Raw genomic sequence first — 21,687 nt, forward strand, 5'->3', positions numbered from 1 at the left:
GAGAATTGTATAAAAGTTTCTCTCTGATTTAACTCTTTAAAAGGCTGAACGCGCGAAGTCTGACTTCATCTCTTCACCGAGAGAGAAAATCACGTACACTCCTTTTTCACTTCTGGCCTTTCTCTTACTTTTTATAAAGAGATTTCCTATGGCACCGAGCAGTTCCAATAAAGCAGTTTCGGTCTACCCGAGGCTCTCTTGAGCGCAGGGTATTAAAACCAGCAATCTGGCAAGGCGTCTCCAACGTCGAAGGGGCTGAGAGACTGCTAGCCAGTGCAGATGTCATGAAGCCAGTCTGGCCTGATTTTTGTTTTGTTTGCTATTATTGTTCCAATACTTTGTTCGAGTAAGAATTAAGAAAATCTGTATCCTGGGATCTGTAGTAGAATTATGGGTCACTTTTTCCTATGCTCCGTGAACAGAGTCAAACAGAAATAAAGCGGTTTGGGCCAAGCCTATTTTAGACTGAAAGTGTAATCTCTACAGAAAGAATTCGTGGTGGCCGCGGCGGTTGCAGCAACAGCACTCTCTAAAGAGTTTAAGCTTATCTCTCCTGTTTGCTGCGATTTATGATTTTTTGCCATAAAATGTGTGTTTTAAGGGTGAGGGAGGAGATCATGGTTGTCCTCCCTTCCCCCCCCCCGAAGTGAAAGGGTGTGATGTAAACCAGCAACAAATTATTTCACTTGTATTAGTGGATGATGAAGATACCTAATAAATCTGTGTTCTTTGCTCATAATTAGGTTTGGTAGTTAGGAAAATTGCTTACTACTTTCTTTCTAGAACATAAAGTACTCTTGGTGAGGCAACCTGAGGGCAAATGACGACCTTCGCCAAGTTAGACGTTTCCGGGGAAAGAAAACCAGGACCTGGCATTGACAAGATCACTCCAAGAGATGGAGGGTATAACGCAAAATCCAGCAATCACTTATCTATTTTTGGGAGTCAGACCGACGTAGACATGAGCCTGAAAGTAACTCAGGAGGAATTCCAGGGTACGGGTTGACTTGGGGGTGAAGGATTCCCCCTATAGCTGTGGCAGAAGAGAAAGCGATCCGCTGCTGCTTTTACTAGCACATATTATTACCCTTCTTTTAAGTCCGCGGCAAGGAGTTTTAAACTTCCTTCCGAAAAAAAAAAAAACAAAAAAAACCGGCCCAGCGCATATCTCTCCGGCTCATGTCACGGGGAAATACAACAGTTTTCTGAACTGGCTGCGGTGAAATCATCATCATCATCATCTCATCATCATCATCATCATCATCATCATCATCATCATCATCATCGCTAAGACTCCCCAGGTAGTATGAATCCCTCTAATCCCGAATAATTGGATCACAGCTATCGCTTCCCCTGCTTGCTTTCGTACTGGTTGCCCTGTTATGGAGTTTGACTAATCCCAAAGCCTGTCCTCCTCCTTCTGCCCAAGACAGAGGTGAAGTGCTATTGCTCCCCTACCCTATCAAAGCTCCCACAGGCCTCTAACAGAGGAAAGCGACCCAATTGAGGTGAAAGCACTTTTATAGTGTAATTACAGTAGGACGACAAATTGTTTGCACAAAGCTCCTTCTGGATAAGGGTGGTGTTTTTTTTCCTTTTTTTTTTTTTTTTTACAATTAGCAAACAGTCCCCACTGCCGAGGCTTGCTGTGAGCCATTGCGCCGTAGCCGTCTCGAGTTGCAATATACCGGCCATAAAAAGACTAAGCCGGGCAAGCAATTAATCATCTATTAAAAGGGCGGGAAAGAAACGGGCAGCTCCGTGCTAGCTCCATAACCTCCCGGAGACAATTCTGGGACCTTTTTACTTTACCCCCCCCCCCGCGACCCAAGCTTTTCGACTAGATGGCCTTTTTAGGAAACGCAGCTAGGACCCCCTCGGCCTCCCGCTCACCCTGCCGGGTGACCCCATCCAACCCCAAACCTAAACCTGAGGCCCGGATTCACGGAATGCCTCTTTCGGAGGACATTTCCCCCCCCCCCCCGAGTGAAACACGGGTCACATCACCCCCCCCTGTCTCTTCTCCCTTCCTGGCACGTGGGAAAGGGCTGAAAAGATTCGCGGCCATTTCGAGGCGAGCAAGTTGATCCCGGCCGAAGCCTCCTTTCCAGGCGCTGGCACACAGGGGGGCTTCTTCGGAGTCTGCCGACACTCCGCGGGCCTCCCTCGGGGAAAGAGAAGGCCCGTTGTCCCGCGGAGACTTCAATCCCGAGATGCTGAGGGGGGGGGGAGTGGTGGTGGCGGCAGAGAAGAGGTTTTCAAAAGGAGGGCAACTGGGTTTGCTCCCAGTGAGTGTCTGCCTCGGATTAGGGCTGCTTCTGTCGGAGGCAACAGCCTGAGGCGATTTACTCTGGGGGACTCGCCCTCATTTCCGAAAACTCAGGATAGAGCCCGACGGTGGGCGCCCCGTGACTTCCCTAAAAGCTGTCGTTTTCATACGACCATCCATGACCTCGAATGGGACCCAAAACGTGCTTCTCTAAGGATGGGGTGGCCCGCTGGGACCGCACGACCCCCCCCTCCACCCCACCCCGTAGCCCAGTGGCTTTTTTTTTTTTTTGCCCCTCGCGGGCTCTCCGCTCCGTTTCTCCGACCCTTCGGTGTTTAGATTTTAGGGCACGAAACGTGGAAAAGCAAACAGAAGAAAGCAGATTTTAAACAGGGCATAAAGATAATGAAGGAATGCTGAGATAAGACTTGGAGTGATAGTAGCAAAGGCGGGGGGGGGGGAGAGGGAAAAAAAAAAGCAAAGCCAGAAAACTCTTTTGAATGAATGGCAGCGCGAAAGAGAAAAAACTATTTAAGGATCCATTAGAGGGCAAAACTTGAGGTGAAAAAGAAAGGGGGTTCGGCGGGGGTGGGGTGGGGGGAGATTCAGTGAAGATGAAGCGAGTGGCCGTTTGCGAAGCCAAGACGGGACTCGGAGAGTTAGATATGGTTTGTTTACTGGATTCCGACTTGGGAAAACAAAGAGCCCTGGTCCGGTTCAGGAGTCAATCAGAGGTCAGGCAGGCCATTCGGGCCAGTGAGGGAGGCGAAATGCTCAAGCCACACTGTATTTAGTAAACACTCCGAGTGAAGAAGCGGGGATCCGAAAAGATACTTTTTTTTTTTTGCAACACTTTGCGAAAGAACGTTTTCTTTCCAAGACTTTAAAATGTCTGAATCTGCTCCACCCGCCTCAAGGGAGCGAATGCAGCGGGGAAGGTGGGAAAGAGCCTGAATGATGGAGAAGGCAAGCAGTGTGTGTGTGTGTATGGGGGGGGGGGTACAGACGGACTGCGGGGGGGGGGGAGGGAGGAAGATGACCAAAGAGAAAGAAAGCAACAAAGCTGTTCGGTTTAATTACCAGGTCTGCCATTTTTCAGAAGTTACAGACCGCCTTTTAATAATTAATGGAGAACTTCATAAAACATTTCTAAAAAAAAAAAAAATTACCCTCACCTAAAAACTTTTTGAAAGCTACCGGTATCATTTACCCTTAAACAACAACCTCCTTCTCTTCCCCCTTCCACCCCCCTCCCCCCCAAACCCCCCCCCCCGAGGAATGAGTTACTATTATTACTGGCCTGGACGTTTGTCACTTGGGGTGGGGTGAGGAGACTAGGCAACCACTAGAGAGTGTGAAGTCAAATTGGAGAGATTGCAAGTTGTTTGTGATTGTTGTTTTCCTTTAGCTTTTGAAAAGTGTGAAATGTGATTGAAAGTTGCACTTCAGAGAAAGTGGAGAGGAAGCACAGATATTAAGTTTCCTGATTTATACATATAGAAAAAGCCCTATTAGTCTCTCTCCCCACCCTCCCCACCCCGCACCTACGCAGTTCAAACAGAATTGTAGAAAGCCGTTATGATTTTGGGGGGGGGGATTATCTGAATGTTGACCACCACCTTGGTATATTTAAATTTCAGGGACAGCATTTACTTTTTTTTTTTTTTGCAACAGAAAATCCCATTTGCGCATAATAGGGCGATAATATTACACAGTTACAAACCAATTCATCTTATGAAGTTCTCCTTTTCGGAGGTCTTGGGGAAGAGTTTGCTTTAACTTTAATCGGAGGGCTGAATATGACTGAATATTCATCTAGTTTATAATAGGTGCTGGTTGGAGCATCCCCTCTACTTTATGTACAATATTGATAGTTCCAAATAGTGTCATAAATAATATTAATGGACTCTTCTAATAACAATGGTATGAATAAAAAACAGTACTTTTTTGGAATTAAAATGCTGCTGCCTTCATTGTTTAAAACCAAACCTGGTGGCTCGCGTGTTTATTTGAAGGCTTGAGCATTTACGCCGTCTACTGGACGATGGTAAAAATACAAGCGCCGTTGACAAAACTTTTTGGGTAGGGGGGTAGAAAGGACAGTTTGGAAGGTGGCTGAGCGAAACATTTGAATATTCAATGAAAGATATTGTTTAAAGGGTATTCTCAGTAACCAGACGCCCAAGCTTCATTTATAATGTGTCTCTTTCTTTTTTAAAAAAACCACTTGAGATAGACTTACTGAAGCCAAAGAATATAGTGGTGTGCTGGGAATTATAACATGGAAACAATTAAGATTATTACTTTTGGAGTTTATGGGCAAACTTTGTAAGGAAAGTCTCAGCACACATTCTGATGCAATATCTTCTCTAAATTCAGCAAGATCTACACACACACACACACACACACACACACACACACACACACACACGGAGAGAATTGTGGCCTAAGGAATATAAAGGGGAATAGATAAATAAAAGAAGAATTAAACCTAGACAGAAACTGAGGTTGATTAAACTAATTATCATAAAAAGAAGGCCTTTGGAAATTTGTGGGAATTCACCTACTAGATGAAGGTTGGAGAGCCTTTAATGTTCATGAATGACCCACATCTTCAGGATGAAATCTTGCTGAACTCAGTGTGTATTTTGTTTTTGTTTTTTAATGTGGGCACCAGCAAGAGACATATTATTGTTCAATGTCATTATATCTTCATATGTCTTGGGAGAAGGTGCCAGGGGGGATCCTGTATATTTTTAGTGGCCTTTGAAGGATAGGAAGGGCTGTTCTTACTGGGAAATCAGTGGTGAAAATGTGATGGAGTCAATAGACTCTTTATATCAAAATAAGACAGAAACACACAAGATATACTAAAGCTGAAGTTATCTGGGTAATTTAATACAACATTAGCCAATTACCTCTAGTTTAAACAGGGAAAAAAAGGCTTATTACTTGAAATATATTCTGGGAAATTATGAAACATTCAAAGGTGACTTTGGGGAGAAAGGAAGAGGGTGAGATTAAAAACGATACTCTCCATGAGGCCCCTCTTCTGTCCAAATAATTTCACCCGCCCAGGACAAGGTGAAAAATTTCCCCTACAGCGAAGCAGAAACTTAATATGGTTTTCAAATGTGCCCTTCCACCAAATAATTTATGTTGGTTAATATGCTGTATTAAAAAACTGTTTCCCTACAGTTTCTTTAATTAAAAAGGGGGAAAGCTACTTAAATTTATTCTTGTGCCACATTACAAAATAGCTTTAAAGTGAAAGTAAACTATCCTTTAAAAAACAAAACCCAAAGCCAAGAATTTATACTTCATCCTGGTAGATGAACCTTCCTTCCATTCTATTAGAGGTCACTCCCAGATAAGGAGATTTTGAAGTTGTAATAACTGTGTGAGCAATTCAGAATATCTTAGTATATTTGAACTTGGGTTATTGTATTTTTAAAAATTCAATGAAATTCCAATTCTATAAATTCTTAGTCATTTGTACATATACATATGCATAGACACACACACACACACACAGATATATATAAAGATAGAGAGAGAGACAGAGACAGAGAGAGAAACCTCAGAATCACTAATATCTCTTTGGATTTAATCCCTCTCAAGTGCCTTTTTTAAAATGAAAATATTTAATCAGCTATAATGTCTAACTACCATTGCAGAACAACCAATGCAGATTCTTTTTAAAGGTTGTAGGTATTGGATATACAAAGAAGTTTTGAGGATAATCCATGGACTTGTGTGTATGTGTGTGTGTGTGTGTGTTTTATCCATCAACAAGGAACTTTAATTTTCTAACTCCTCAGAATCTGTCCTGCTCCTAAACTCAAAAGTAGGGTTTGTTGGGTTTAATAGGAAAAAAAAAACCCTCTGAAATATTACTAATTTTGATTTGACTATATCCAATCCAATATATTCCCTGGAAGGCTTTTTTTGTTCAGTCAGTCACATATTGTCTAATACATTATTTATTTTATGAACTGATAGGGATGGGGGGAGGCTAAAATTTCATTGGTGCCAAAATCTGTTCGGAAGTTATTCTATAGTGACACTGAACCCAAGGCATCAAGCACACGAAGGAGACTTAAGGCACCGTGTAAAAGTAAGGGGTTAAGATCGATGTGTTCTTTCCTTCTCATTTTTCAGTCCTAAACATCTACTAACAGGGTAAGTCTCACAGACATTGCAACCCACCCTCCCCCACTTTCTCTCTGCAAATGCCAGTTTTCTCTTCACTTGTTTTTTTTTTTTTGATGGGAGGGGGCCGAAGTACGTCTGAGTGGCTTACCACTCCTGCACCCACTTACCCACCCCTCCTCCCAGCACACATACATGTTTGAGCCTGGAGCAGAAGCTCCTGGTATGCCTTGTAAGGGTTGTGGCTGGAGCGGAAAGTTCCTTGGGATGTGGGAGTGAGGTGAATAGCCACAGCAAATTTGCTTTGCTCCACCTTGCCCTGGTGTATGAAAGTCACTGTTCTTCCAATGAAATTGTCCACTGTAGAAGGGCAGGGTCAAGAAAGACAATAATGACTGATTACATTGTTTACTTATCCAAGCTAGCAATTACCACTACGGTGGTCTCTGACAGACCATCTCAAAATCATCGCCTATAAGCCTCTTGCTTAGGCTACAACACTGAATATGGGGAAGAATTTCTACCAGTCCCCCCCCCCCCCCAGAATCAATTCAGAATCAACTCATTTCTAATATTCCTTCTACTCCTCTTATCTTACCCGATTTATTTCCTGATTTGTGGAAAAGATGGTCTCAGCTAGCTTGAGAAACTCAAAAGAAGAGCCATAAGATGACTTTCTGGGATGAGACATTGGAGATATTGACTGGGGAAGGTGCAATGGCTTTGGAAATAGCTATAAAAGGAAAGGCTGGAATTGGGAGTTTCAATGAAAATAGTTCCATCACAGGCAGAGTTACAGCCATTGATTTTAACTTGGTTCCCAGCAATCCTGAGGTCACCTTAACACTTTTTTTTCTACACGTTTGTTGGTCCTCAAAGCCTGAACCAGATCGGTTTCTCTGCCATTGCTAAAAAAGCTTGTAACCATTCCCCCCCCCCTTGTCTCTTTGCTTCCTCAGAGGTAGAAAAGTTTCCTCAACTGTTTCTCTTTAGCAAAGTGCAAAGAGGGAGAAGAACACCATAAGAATGGGGTGTGTGTAGACAGAGAACTGCTGATTTACAGAAGCTCAAACCACAACATTCCGTGAAACTCACTCAGGGAAAAGGCCCCAGGAGGTTGGGGGGGGGGGGAATCATAATAAGCAGGCCTTCTCATAAATCCATTCCATTTAATCTAGCAGAAATTATTTTCTAACACTAAACCTTCAGATTATATGTTTAGAGATCCCTTAAAATGGTTTCTTAACTGCAGCAAAGTTTGCCCCCAGATAAGCAGAGCCACTTGAAAGCCACTTCCTGCACATCAAATGGGGTTTTGAGGGTCCCTCGATGGATATAAGATAAACTCTTTTTGGAGAGAAAAGAAAAGAAGCTAACAAGGCAGAATGTTTATTTTAAACTGTGTTTTTTTTTTTTTTTAAATGAACATTTGCACCTTTTGGGTTGCACTTTTGTCTAACTCAGCCCAAATAACACAGCGTCCTGGAGAATACTATAAAAGCATGACCCCCATACCACCCAACTGCTCAGTAAACTTTGACAGGTTTATTCCTAAATTAATATTTAGGAGAACAGTCCCTTAACTAGTCTGTGGATCAAGCTGGGAACTAGCCATTATCAGAGTTAAGTATGATGGGATCACCTCGGGCAGTATATTAATTAAGGCCAATTTAACGAGTCTCACTGAAGTCAGTGGGCCTTCTGCACCAGGAAATATCTTTCAGATAAAATCAGCCAGCTCAGATAGAAGGTGCTTCATCTCAGATATGCAGCCTGGGGGTTAAATTCCAAGGCAGTATCTCTGTTTCCAAGTAATATTTCACTAATGGGAAGAAAGATGCAGGAAGCAACCCTACGCATCGTTTCCCAGGAGTAAGCTCTAGTGAAACACAGCAGGAGTAACTTGGAATAAACAAGCATAGGAAAGTGAGGCTGGCTTTCTGCTAAGTTAGGAGAGAAGAACCAGGGGATGGGGGGGGGGAGGGTGAGATCCCCAACCTCGTTTCCTCCTCTTCATTACATATCAATAGAGGACACCCTGCTTGGACGCTGCAGTGAGTTCAGTGGGACTAACTTTCAGGAAAATGTGGTGGGTACCCCAACCTTTGATCCTCGGTCTGAATTCCTCCCCTTATGTAAGGAAAAACAAAACACCCAGGCAGCCGCTTTTGAGAAATCCTCACTTTTATTCCACTAAGCGGCAAAAACCAAGAAAAGGAGGCGGTGTTTGTCACCCACCGAGGCTATTATTTCAGGTGTGCTAATGGGATTAGAGGCGTGTGAAAAAAAAAATGTGAGGGCGCGCAGGATTTTGCCGTGCAGGTACCAGCACGGTATCTACACACACACGCACACACACATATTCCTCACCTTACACCCACCACCACCAATACCACACCCCCACTTCCGCGTTTGGGTCTTGGCTACACACACACATCTAGATACATTTCGATATGTACCAGATGTAGATATTCAGAATGAAGGCGCCGGTTTCAGCAGCCCAGTGCCCTCGTCGGTCGAGCCAGAATCGAAGTGCGCTCCCCCCCTCAAAAAAAAAAAGTCCCCGCCGGAGCCGGCTGCTAATTCAAGCCCCCCCCCCCCGGAAAGCGGGGTCTGGGGAGCGGGGGGGGGTGGCTGGAGGGAGGAAGAAGAGAAGGGCCAAGTGTCCGGGTGTGAAAGAGCTCACGCTCTTCAAAGGCAGAGGAGATGAAGAGCGCAGCCTTCAGCAGAGGGCTCGGCGGAGCCAACAAATGGCCGCGATCAAGCGCGCCGAGATGGGGCCCTGAAGCAAGGCAGAGGCGCAGGTCCATTCTCAAAGGCGGGCACCGTGATTTGTGCGGTCACCGCATTACCAAAGTCTTTTGCATAATTGCATAGTGACTTTAACAAACGGAGCCGCCCAGTTATTTGAACATCGATCTTTTCCCAACCCGCAAACCTCTCTCTCTCTCTTTCTCTCTCTCTCTCCCTCCCACCCCCGTTGGCGTGGAAACGAAGGGTGATAAATAAATTTGCTCAACTCGTAAATCAAGTGAAAAAGTTGCTCAAAGAGCCGAGGGCTGCGGCAAACAACTCTAAAGCATCTGTCCGTTGGGGTTAGTCGGTTCTGGACTAAAGTTCCTAAGGAACCTGCCGGAATCCGAACATAGGAAGGAAGCAAAGCTGATAGTAACGACCTTTGGTTATCGTCGAGGTTTCACAAGATTCATCCTGGCGCTCGTTGCAACTGACTCAATATCACTACTCTTAAAAGAAAAAGTAACCCTATGGTATTTGCTAAAGTTGACTGTTACCATGGTGTAAGTTAGGATGAGAGAAGATGGAGATGATTGACCCAATACCCCCAAAGCATTGTACCTCTACAAGAATTTATTAATGGAATTTTGCCAAAAGCTTTACTGGATTTTTGACAAAAGATCTCTGACAGCATAGTTAACCCAGTAAATAACATTTGAAGTAGTTAAAGTAGTTAAACTACTACTTTAACACAGTAGTTAAAATCCAACACTATTAACTGCATACTAGTTCTCTATACAGCACAGCTACTTTTGAACTAAGATGATCAAAGGTCTGGAGACTAAAACCTACAGCTGCAGGACTGGCTAGTCTAAAGGAAAGAACAGCTGCAGGACTGGCTAGTCTAAAGGAAAGAAGAAATAGGGGAGACATGATAGCAGTATTCCTGTACCTGAGGGGCTGCCACAAAGATGAAGGGGTCGTGTTATTCACCAAAGCACCAGAGGGCAGGACAAGAAACAATGGTTGGAAACTGAACAAAGACAGAAGCAACCTGGAATTAAGGAGAAACTTCTTGACAGTGAGGACAATTAGTCAGTGGAACAGCTTGCCTCCAGAAATTGTGGGCACTCCATCACTGGAGATTTTTAAGAAGAGGCTAGACATCACTTGTCTGAGAGGGTGTGGGTGCTCCTGCTTGAGCAGGGGGCTGAACTAGAAGACCTCCAAGGTCCCTTCCAGCTTCTATTCTATTCTATTCTATTCTATTCTATTCTATTCTATTCTATTCTATTCTATTCTATTCCATTCCATTCCATTCTACCACATTTGGCCATTTTTTTTTCCTGTGGCCATCTGGTGGTTGTCCAGATTTTGACAGCTCAAATGTGGTAGCCTGTTTAGAAAGCAACGTGTTCATCTATATACCATCTGAACTGACATATAGCTGAGGAGTATCTTAGCCGGATATGTAGATATTTCTACATTACTAATCTGTATTTGATGAGATATATGTGATTGCTAATCCTGAGGTAGAACATCTGCAGACTTAAACACCTTACAAATCCAGCAGCCCGGTTGGATTCAGTGGGTTTATTACAAAATAAGCTTTGCAATTCCTGCGTTTTCTTCGCTTTCCATCTGAGAATCTCTTATACTACAGATGATTATAGGCTGAAAGAAAAAAAAATCCATGGTGATATTTATGAGTAGTAGACTTGTTTCCCCCCCCCCACAACTTAGTGCTCAATACTTTCAGCTGGAAGACAGACAGAAATCAAGCAACTGGTAATCATCACCATGCTCTCATTGCCAAATGAGGGAAAAGCTGCGGTACTTGAATATCTATTCATGTCTTATGTAGAGAGATTAATGTCCTACTTTTTCTGTAATTGTTCAAGGCATCAAACATAGTTTTCTCACTTCTTTACAACAACTTTGTGAGGCAGTTTAGAATGAGATGTAGTGATGGACTCTATAGCTTCCTGGCCAAGCAGGGATTGGAAACTGAGTGTGTCCAGTCCAAACTAACAGTGTAATATCTATGATTTTGAGACCTCGGAGAAAAAGTGCAAATTAGTATTTGATTTTGCTTCTATGACTGTGTGCATGCATATCCATTTTCCCCTTGTGCTGAATGGATAAAAACAAATCTATAATATGTAATGAAATTGGCAGGGAAAGATTAAAGCCATGGCAGTTTCAACAAAAGCATAAAAATATTTTGTTTTCTATATATAATTATCTTCCATGATTTCCCAGAAGCAAAAGGCTTTGCCGATAATGGAAAACTGAACTACAAACCCAACATCTCTATTATAAAGTCACCTTTTATAATGTATAACATACTGGCAGAGGAAACATAAGTCTATATAGAACATTTCTAATATACATATTTGCATTCATGCACACACAAACTATTGAAAGACACCCAAAGTGCATATTAGTTCAGTTGCCACCTTAATTTAAGAAAATTCCACCTACAGGGAGGTGTTTTATCTGTGCTGGGACAGCAAATGTTTGCTATCTCCCATTCTTTACTAGACGAACAGTCATTGTTCCATCAGCCAAATGTATTTAACCAAGTTGTTGTGAAAATGAAAACAAGGAACATTTTATCTCTTGAAGGCAAAAGAAAGCCTGAATGTCATGTATGGGAGGCAAGGAGGTAAATCTTCTGTGTTATATTATTAACCTTTTGAAGCACGCATCCTGACACTTCAAAATGGCCAGTGCAGTCCATAATATAGGCAAATTCCTGCAAAGACAAAAATGGGTCCTGTTTGGCTTTATGGGTTTTATGGCTCACGCCACGTAGATCGTTAACCCCGATTCAGACCTCAGTGTAATGTATGGATCACTTATTCACAAACATAAGTGAAACAAATAGTAACAAGATGCATCCCGAATTCTTTCTGGATTTTTTTTCTCACAGAGAAATATCCTTAGAAACCAATATCAAGACCTATATTTTTGTATTAAAAAAACCTGAACCTCTGGGGGGAGGGGTGGAAGAAAGGCAGCCATTTCCACCCCTATGCTTTTATTTTTATGAGAAAATAGATAGCAATTTATATAAACGTCTATTTGGAATTTAAGTGTCATTCATTTCGGGTGTGTTTACTCCTAGGATCAGGTTATTTTAAAAGATTGGATTATTATTTCATGGTCATATGCCCATCTACTTAGAAAAAATACATTTGTCATCAGTAAAACTTGGTGGAATCGCCAGATCTGGTCTGCAAGAATCTAGAGCAGACATGTCAAACACAAGGCCCAGGGGCCAGATGCGGCCCCTGAAGTGGTTTCATGTGGCCCACGAAGCCATCCTGGAAACAGTGAGGGAACGGCCCCCACTGTCTTGGCCCTGGCCCAGGCCGGCCGGGAGCCAATGTACAATTTTGTGGTGGCCATCTTGGCACTTTCCCCAGTGGACCATGCCTTGGCACTTGCCCCGGTCCCACCCTCTTCTGCCAGAGACCCTCAGATCTGTCCCACTCCTGCCCAGGCCCCCACAGGCACTCTTGACGCGAATGATGTAGAACTGGCCACGCCCACCCAGTAGGCCACACCCATTCCATCCATGCCCACCCAGTAGGCTGCACCCACTCTGGCCACACCCACCTAGCCCCCCCAAGGGCAACCACAATGTTGATGCGGCCCTCAGTGAAATTGAGTTTGACACCCCTGATCTAGAGCACCACTAGACTAAAGCATAGCTATACAGAGAGGCCTGGCTCACCATCCAAGTGCCTGTTTACCATCCAAGTCCATCAGTCCTGCATCTTACGGAAGTGTAAAGACAATTGTAACATGAAATTCTTTTTTTTCATTGGCCCTCCTTTTTTTCCTGTTCATTTGGGGAGCCCTTCACTTTATCACAGCCCAACTGTACTTTTATTATACCAACCCTGGAAGGCTTCTCTCCCAAGGCCTAAGTTCCTAAGCTGAGATAATATAGACTTGTCCACTTCTCTTGAATCCAAAAATTCAGAAATGAGCAGCAGTTTCCAACCCCAGTTTACTAACAGTATTTTTCTGATGACAGAGGAGTTAACACACACAAAAACCGGTATGCGCTTGCAGGATCTGAATTGTTTATTTATTTATTTATTTATGAGACTTATATACCGCTTTAAGTGCAAGCTAGTTTCCGTGACAGTAAGCCTTGTTTTGGGAAAGATGGTTAAATAAACCAATACAATAAATAAAAATAAAAAGAGGGTCAGAATGGCTGCATGAGGCTCTCCTGCATTGCATTTTGCTTCCCCCCCACCCCCATAGCTGAAGTGACAGTTCAGCAAATAGCATCTTTTCCTGTCTCTCCTGCCAGGCTTACTGTCACGGAAACTAACCAACAATTCAGATCCTGCAAGCACATACCGGTTTTTGTGTGTGTTAGCTCCTCTATCATCAGAAAAATACTGTTAATAAACTGGGGTTGGAAACTGCCGCTCATTTCTGAATTTTTGGATTCAAGAGAAGTGGACAAATCTACTTCAGCTCCAGAAGATGGAAAGAAGGGTGGGCTCCATTGCCACTTCTCCAAGCCCCTGGTGCAGTGGTTCTCAACCTTTCTACTGCCGTGACCCCATAATACAATTCCCCATGTTGTGGTGACCCCCAAGTGGGTGTGGCCACCAATAAGAGGGAGGAGGACAGCTAGGGAAAAGGGAAAAAAATGGCGGACAGCGTGGTTTGGCGACCCCCGTGAAATGGTCATTCGACCCCAAATGGGGTCCCGACCCACAGGTTGAGAACCACTGCCCTGGTGGAACTCGGAACTTTCTCCAGAAGTGAAAGGTTTTTGGTTTTTTTTTTTTTTTTCCTGTGTTGGATCTCTGGAGCTGAACTTCCAGGCTGGAGAAAACTGTGAATGTGAACATTTGCCTTTCAGGCTGCTGTTAAAAGCACCTATCAGCCCCCCCCCCGTCTCTCTTGCGTAAAAGAATAGCAGTTTTCCAGTGGAATCTGAATCTGTGCTGCTGTGTTTCTCCCCCCCCCCCCAGACTTCTCATCTCCCAAGTCTGGTAGCACCCTAGGCATTTCCTGATGCCCTTAAAGGAATTTAGCATATTAAGTTTTTACAAGCAGAAATGTACTCTTTCCAAGCCGCAGTTATAATAAAGGGAAATCCAACAGTTTGTGGAAGTTTTGCCTCTCATGCAACTATTACTAGACAACAAAGAGGAGGCAATAATCCTGGGGACGATATAACCCAAGACACCTTGAGGGTGTCTGGTTAGGGAAAGCTGACTTGGGGTTTGAACTAAACAGGCCCATGTAATCTCCTTGCTGCTCCATAGGGGGGGTCAGGTCTGCCCATGAGGAAGCCAGGGCTCAACAGCAAAAGCAGGCAGAACTTGTTGACCTTGTTTGTGATTCAGGAAACAATCATAACATTCGCCTCGCTGCAATTAAGATATTAATAATCTCCTTAAATCCTTGGGTGGGTGGGAAAGGATTGTATAAAGTCGCCCACAGAAATACAAAGAAACATTTGGCAAGCATTGCCAATTCCCTCCCCCCCCACTCCTAACCTAACTTAGTCCTGGTTCAGAAAGTTAATATTTGGCATGGCCCTGCGTCTGATCTCAGGATGCTTTGGAGTCATTTGAGTATTGCTATCTTACTATTTTGCGGAACATAGGATTTAGTTCCCCACTTGGCTGATCTCGCGGAATTATCTGTTTTAAGAGCCGAGTTGATTCCCCTGCCCCCCGCTTGGAATTATTACATATCTGCAGCCCTTAGGGTGATCTATCCTTGAATCAGAAGGACTTATCTCCCCTTCACCTCTCTGCTCCTGGGCTCAAGCCAGCCAGAATTTCTGAATCCTTTCCCTGCTTTGCGTAAAACTTAATCCCTCCATCATCCCAATGTAGCCTTGTGCCAACATTTGACAAAGATCACAGCAATTGGGGGACAGCCGGGGTCCAGTTTCACTAAGACTGACGTTTTATCACTTCCCCTTCATAAGTAAAAGTGGCTTTTTAAAAATTCACTGAAGAAACTGCAACATGGAAGCAAGAAAACCCTTGGGAGATTTCACTGCTTTTGCTTAATGTTTTTTTTATAGCTTCTTTTTTTGCAGTCTAACAATGGTTAGGTGCTTTTCTTAGACAATCAGGAGGCATTTGTTGATTTGCTCTGGTATGAGCACATATCCTCACTGTTTCACAAACTAAACTAGAAACCAGTTGACTTCTAGATGCAATTCAAGGTGCTGGTTACCATCTACAAAGGCCCTTATGACAAAGGGCCTGGCTGCCTGAAGAACCAGCTGTCTCTGTAGGTTTCTGGTCATCCAGTGAGGTCAAGTAGAAGGGGCAAAGCTCTGGGTCCTGTCAATTAAACAATGTGGGATCCAGGAAAGTGCTTTTTCAATGGTAGTTCATGCCCTCTGGAATGGAACACCCCCCCCCCAAGAGAGCCCTGCTACTCCCACCTTATGGATCTTCTGTAAACTGTTAAAGACTTGGCTGTTCTTCCAGGCCTTGGGATAGCATGGTGGCCAAGTCCCTTTGGGTTTTGGTTTATTTGGGTTACATAATTGGTCTTCCTGTCAGTTGCATTATACTTGATATATCTTCTTTGTTTTATCTGCAAGTCACCCAGAGTCAGGCGGCCTCAACACTGAATTAAATAAATAAATAAACCACCAGACTTACATAAATTCATGTGCTGAAAGTTGGGGAGGTGGGGAGGCTAGCAATTTGCTTTGTAACCTTTTGGGTATAGTGGGGGATTTTTCTTATCCCAGAAAGGATAGTTGCTCTGAGCCTGCTTGAACTGCAACCTTTGCGCTTTCTTACTCATCAGCAGAGGGATCTCCACGTTTTGAAGTCAGGCCATCTGCAGTCAGTGAAGATGACTGTAAATCAAGTTCCCATTTTTGTAAGGGAAAGGGAGGGGTGCGTGGAAGTGCCCAAATAGTAGTTGGCAGTTAAGTAAATAGGCAAGTGTGGGGAAATCATCATAATGATCACAAACATGTATGCCCCAGTTTCTATTATTACTGCTATGTTTCATCACACAGTCAGCCAGATGTTTAGACTAGATTTGGCATTTTTATCCACCTATCAACTCCTTCCCAGGACTTGGGATAAAGAGATGTAGTTGTTTGATGATGGTCTTTAATGTACATAAGCTGTAAAGCTGCTTTTTGTAATTGACTGATGTGATTTTATCAATGCTGATGGTGTTCAAGGTGTGCTCCAGAGGCTTTGGTTTTTTTTTTTTTATTATTATTATTATTATTATTAGTAGTAGTAGTAGTAGTATTTATAGCCACCCATTTCAAAATATTCCCAATTATAATTCGTAATCTCAATCTTACTGTTTGTATATGACAGCCAAGCTACTTATTAATTTGATTTGACTTAAACATTTATAAATTGTTATTCTAGAAACATTCACCTAAGTTGTGAATCTGAATGGGAGTGTAAAAATAAAAGCACTTTGCTATTTTATCTGTACCATCATGGGAACATGTATCCTGCAATGGGTAGATACATGTTCAATTTATGGAATGCTGCCTACAAACAGGTTCGCCACTGTGTTATCCATGACACAGTTTCTCCTTTTGGACAGGATAAAAGAGAAGATGGGAGAGAGGTAGGAACACACACTGTCCATCTCCTGCTTATTGTATTCCATATGATCCGAAATCCTACTAAAGCGCGGTTTATAACCATGAAGGATATTGTAACTCCAGTAGTTACATTCTTTCCCATCAATATACAGAGGATGGAGTGAATCCAACCCACATTTTCTCCCCACACATTCCTTCCAAAATGCCCAGGGAGAGAGGCTATAGGAAACTGGTATTTTGCAAATAAACTAGACTAAGGCGATCAATTTAAACAAGGAGTTTGAAAAATCTGTTGTTCATTCTTATATTGTTCTGTTTACCGAGACTTGAAGGGGTTTCTGGTACTGCACAATTATAGCCATTTCATATATCATTTTTAAATGCATCACTCTGCCTCACACATGCTTGTGTTATAGATAAGGTATGTGTGCTATACCTCGACATGTAATGTAATCCTGTGGTAGCAGCTGCCTATATGAAATTATGGACTGCAACAGGTCTGCATAGCTCCCTAGTGGCAATCTGAAAAATAATTTATTAAAAAGATATGTGCAATGTGCTGCCAGATCCCGCTGGTTTTTCTTTGTTATTTTTAGAGAAATGTTGCAATGGGATTGCTCTTTGTTCAGAAGTTCAATACATCTGAAAAAAGCCATTTACATTCATGAAGAATCTGGGTTTGGCAAGGAGGATTCCCTATCAAGAGCACACCTAATGACAGAATAATGCATTGCATCACATGCAACAACCACATTTCGCAATATGTTTGACTCAAATTACATAATGTACATTTGAAAGCAGAAGCCAGCATTTCAGACTCTTAATTTATGCAGTGTCTCTGGTTAAAAGAGTTCAGATAGACTTTTGTACTACAGTTTGTATATCAAGTCAGAGAAACTTCAAAAACTGGTGATGTGTTGTCTCAGAGCTTTTAATAAGAAACAAATGTCTAGCAGACATTGAGATTACTTTAAACATGAGATCTTAAAGAAAACGGAATTCAGCTAACTCATTCTTCTTGCCTATTGTTCAGGATCCTTTTATTTATTCCATCCAAATATATGTTTTATAAGACATAAAACAACTTCTGTCATGAAAACAAGGAACAACACTTTTCAGGATGTTTCCTTCCCTCGTTTAAAAATCAGTACTATTCACTCTTTTCCAGGATTTTTTAAACCTTTCTGCTGGACTATGGCCAGCCCATGAATTACAATCTATATGCTGCATACCTATAACATAAATAAGTGCTATTACTCAACCTTAAACTTACAATAGGCTATATATTATCCAATTCTTTAGCCCTTAAAAATGTATTACATTTATGTTTACTCACATTTTACATACACACATATCCTTTTATTTTTTAAAAATAATTATATTCTTTAAAGAATATTTACATAAATTCTAAACAAAGCTTAACTGAAACCCAACGGATATAGAAACAAAGTCTATGTTTTAGTATTGTGTCAGTGGACTCAATGGTATGTATGTAAAGTGTGAAATTCATATTACTTTCAAATACGTTGTCTAGTACACATTATTTAGTCTTTTTAAATAATGTTATTAATTATTTTGGACATATTTAAACTTTCAGGAATACATTATGAAAAAACAGTTTATATGAAGAGCAGCACTTAGTTGTTTTACACATGGTGGCTGCTCTACATATGATCATACAAAAATATTTATCAGAAGACAAACTGATAAAAATATTCTCAAAATAACTTGTAATCTACCAGCATGCTTTACTAGTCCTAGTTTAACATACCTCAAAGTACTGGGCTACAGTCACTCATCACTTATTTGCTACAAATTCCACTAGATTTTAAGTCAAGTGAAATAAAGTTATACTGGAAGTTGTAACATGCCTTCCAATGTTCTAGCCTCTCATTATTTTAAAAATTATATCTATTTTTAATAATTGAATATGTTGGGCATGCAGAGAGATATCTGCATTTTCATTAATAGCTACATGTATAATTTTGGGAATTCTAAGTTCTGCTGTCTTTTCTCCCAGTTAGACTTCAGTAGGACTTGATTAATTCATCAGGGCCATGGAGATTATGAGTGACTCCAAAGCCTGTATTATAGAACTACTGTTTTATATTATAAAACAAAGCAGATTTCTGAAAGTGCATTTAATTCTTTTTTTTAATGCATAAACTTAATATACAACTTTTTGAATAGTAAATTTTATAAAATTACACACTAATGTAAGTGTAATTTAATAAAATTTACTATTCAAAAAGTTGTATATTAAGTACACACACACACAGAGAGAGAGAGAGAGAGAGAGAGAGAGAGAGAGAGAGAGAGAGAGAGAGAGAGAGAGAGAACTTATTTTCTGGTTAATACCTTACTGCTTTAAATTATTACACCAAATTAGCTTCCTATATTCACTTTACTAAATGCAAATACTAAATTTGTAATCTGTCACTGGATGATCAGTCAGTTATTTTTCAGTTATACTTAACTAAGGAATCATGGACTAAAATGGTTACTCCAGTGACTGGAATATTTAGTGTTCACAGATCCATATTTCTGTTTTCTTTAGGTCCTCCTTGAAAATACAATAGGATCTGATTTGAACTGATAGTTTGTTGCCCTAATAAATCCCATGTTGTGGGTCAGTGTATCCTTACTATGCATTTTCTTTTCCTAGCATAATTTTCTCTGTTCTTATTTTGATAGGTTGTTCTGCCATGTTATCTGACTGACTGAAACTTCCAAATATTAACCTGTTGCCCTAAAGCAATGGTTCTCAACCTTTTTAATGCTGCAACCCTCAACTGGTCATAAGTTGAGGACTACTCAACCGGTCGTAAGTCAAGGACTACTCAACTGGTGCAGCACCGTTTGCAGAATGGGACTTTTGGCGGGCTCAGCAGGGCAGAGACAGCCTGGACAATTCCTATTGGCTTTTGAAAGCCAATAGAATTAGACTCTATTCAAGAGAGTCTATTCTATTGGCTTTCAAAAGCCAATAGAATAAAAGGGAGTAGCACAGCTAAGGAAAAGGGGAAAAAATGACAGACTGCATTGTTTGGCGACCCCCGTGAAATGGTCGTTCGACCCTAAATGGGGTCCCGACCCACAGGTTGAAAACCACTGCCCCAAAGGAAAGGTCAGAATTTCCAGCGGAGGTGCAAGAATGTTTATCCCTGGAGATTATTATCCTTATATGTTAGCTCCTTTTTTTGTTTTATTTATTTGCTTTTTGCATGCCTGCTTTTCCATTCTTGATTAAAGTTGCCATCTTCTGGGGTTTTGTTCTGTTGCTTCACAACCTGAGTAAGGGACCACCATATTTATTGCCTCAAAGTAGCAAATGTGTTTGTGTGAGAGACTACTGAGAAAACATCTATTTTGGATCCCATTCTTCATGCCTCCTACTGGAGGGAACAGAATTAGCCCCTTAGCTAACAAATATGTACATCAATAAATGTTTCTAATTTAGTTTACATATATGCTGCCAATGCACAGAGTTGTATCAGTGCATTGGGAGAGAAGGACAGTAGAAATTAAGACACGGGGTATATCTCTCTATTCCACCTTCTTTCTCTATTGCAATTTGCATCTGAGCTGACTTAATTGCATGGTGTAACTGTAATGAAATTGGCCAAGGCAGCTTTATATATTTTGTGCCCATAAGCATATTTTAAAACTGGAGAACTATTCCAAATATATTTCTTTGAACATAGCCTACATCAAAGTCACCTCTGCCTACGGAAAGTTAGCATACTGGAGGCAAGGTTAGATTCAATGCTTGTCCTCTCCCCACTATGTTACATATTCATATACAGGAAAATGTGTTTTTTTCCCATTGACAGAGCTGCTCAGAATTCACATGTCCTCTTTGAGGCGTGACCTGTCAGACTTCCTATTCACACAGTAGATGAGGGTGCAAAAAGAATGATTATGAAGTTGTTGTGCAAATCCTGTCACATCTTCTGATTTTTCAATCCTCGGAGTCTGTAGGGCAAGGGATATTGTCATTTTACACATATCACCAAGATAATCTTAACTGCAACTTTATATAGGGCTTGCATGCTACTCAATATAAATATTTTATATCTGAAGTCAAATACAAGTGATAATGATATTGTTCCATGTGAGCATTTAGGGGGATGCAGATAATCCTTGACTTACAACCATTTGTTTAGTGATCATTCAACAGCCCTGAAAAAAGTGCTTAATGGCCACTTTTCACACTTATGACCATTGCAGTATCCCTGTGGTCAGGTGATCAAAATTCAGATGCTTGGCAACTGGCCTGTATTTATGACGGTTGCAGTGTCCTGGGGTCATGTGATTACCTTTTGTGATCTTCTGATAAAAAGTCAATGGGGAAGCCAAATTCACTTAACAACTGTGTTACTGACTTAATAACTGCAGTGATTTACTTAACAACTTTTGCAAGAAAGGTCATAAAATGGAGCAAACTCACTTAACAACTGTTTAGCAATGGAAATTTTGGACTCAGTTGTAGTTGTATGTTGAGGACTACTTTTAGTGCCATAGTCAGATTTTGCTACTGCTCTGCATAATATTGCTTACCCCCCAAAATGAGTAGCATGATTGGCATTAGATATTCTAACCTATCCTTCTGTCCATAAGGCAGTCATCTGGAAACTCCCATGTCTCTCCTCTCCTCTCCTCTCCTCTCCTCTCCTCTCCTCTCCTCTCCTCTCCTCTCCTCTCCTCTCCTCTCCTCTCCTCTCCTCTCCCCTCCCTCCTCTCCTCTCCCTCCTCTCCTCTCCTCTCCTCTCCTCTCCTCTCCTCTCCTTATTGAATAGAAGCCATTAATGCCTAAGAAAAGAATAAACCCAATTTATTCTATCATTTGGAAATGTACTTTCTTACAGGCATTCAAAATGTTACTTTCGTGTTATTGGTCTGTATCATTCTTCTGCATTATATATACTGTTTTTCA

At 41.7% G+C, this 21,687-nt stretch overlaps 1 long non-coding RNA gene across 1 annotated transcript in view; it reads left to right on the forward strand.

Moving 5' to 3' along the window:
• Nucleotides 1-21,687, forward strand: part of LOC120316517 — a 37,484-nt gene that overhangs the window by 80 nt on the left and 15,717 nt on the right. The window contains exon 1 of the long non-coding RNA XR_005558991.1: nucleotides 1-1,301. This exon is cut by the window's left edge and continues 80 nt beyond it. This is a non-coding gene — a long non-coding RNA (uncharacterized LOC120316517). The remainder of the gene's footprint in view (nucleotides 1,302-21,687) is intronic.

Source organism: Crotalus tigris, unplaced genomic scaffold (assembly GCF_016545835.1).
Source record: "Crotalus tigris isolate CLP2741 ecotype Arizona unplaced genomic scaffold, ASM1654583v1 scf7180000019386.494713, whole genome shotgun sequence".
In the NCBI taxonomy this organism is placed as follows: Eukaryota; Metazoa; Chordata; class Lepidosauria; order Squamata; family Viperidae; genus Crotalus; species Crotalus tigris.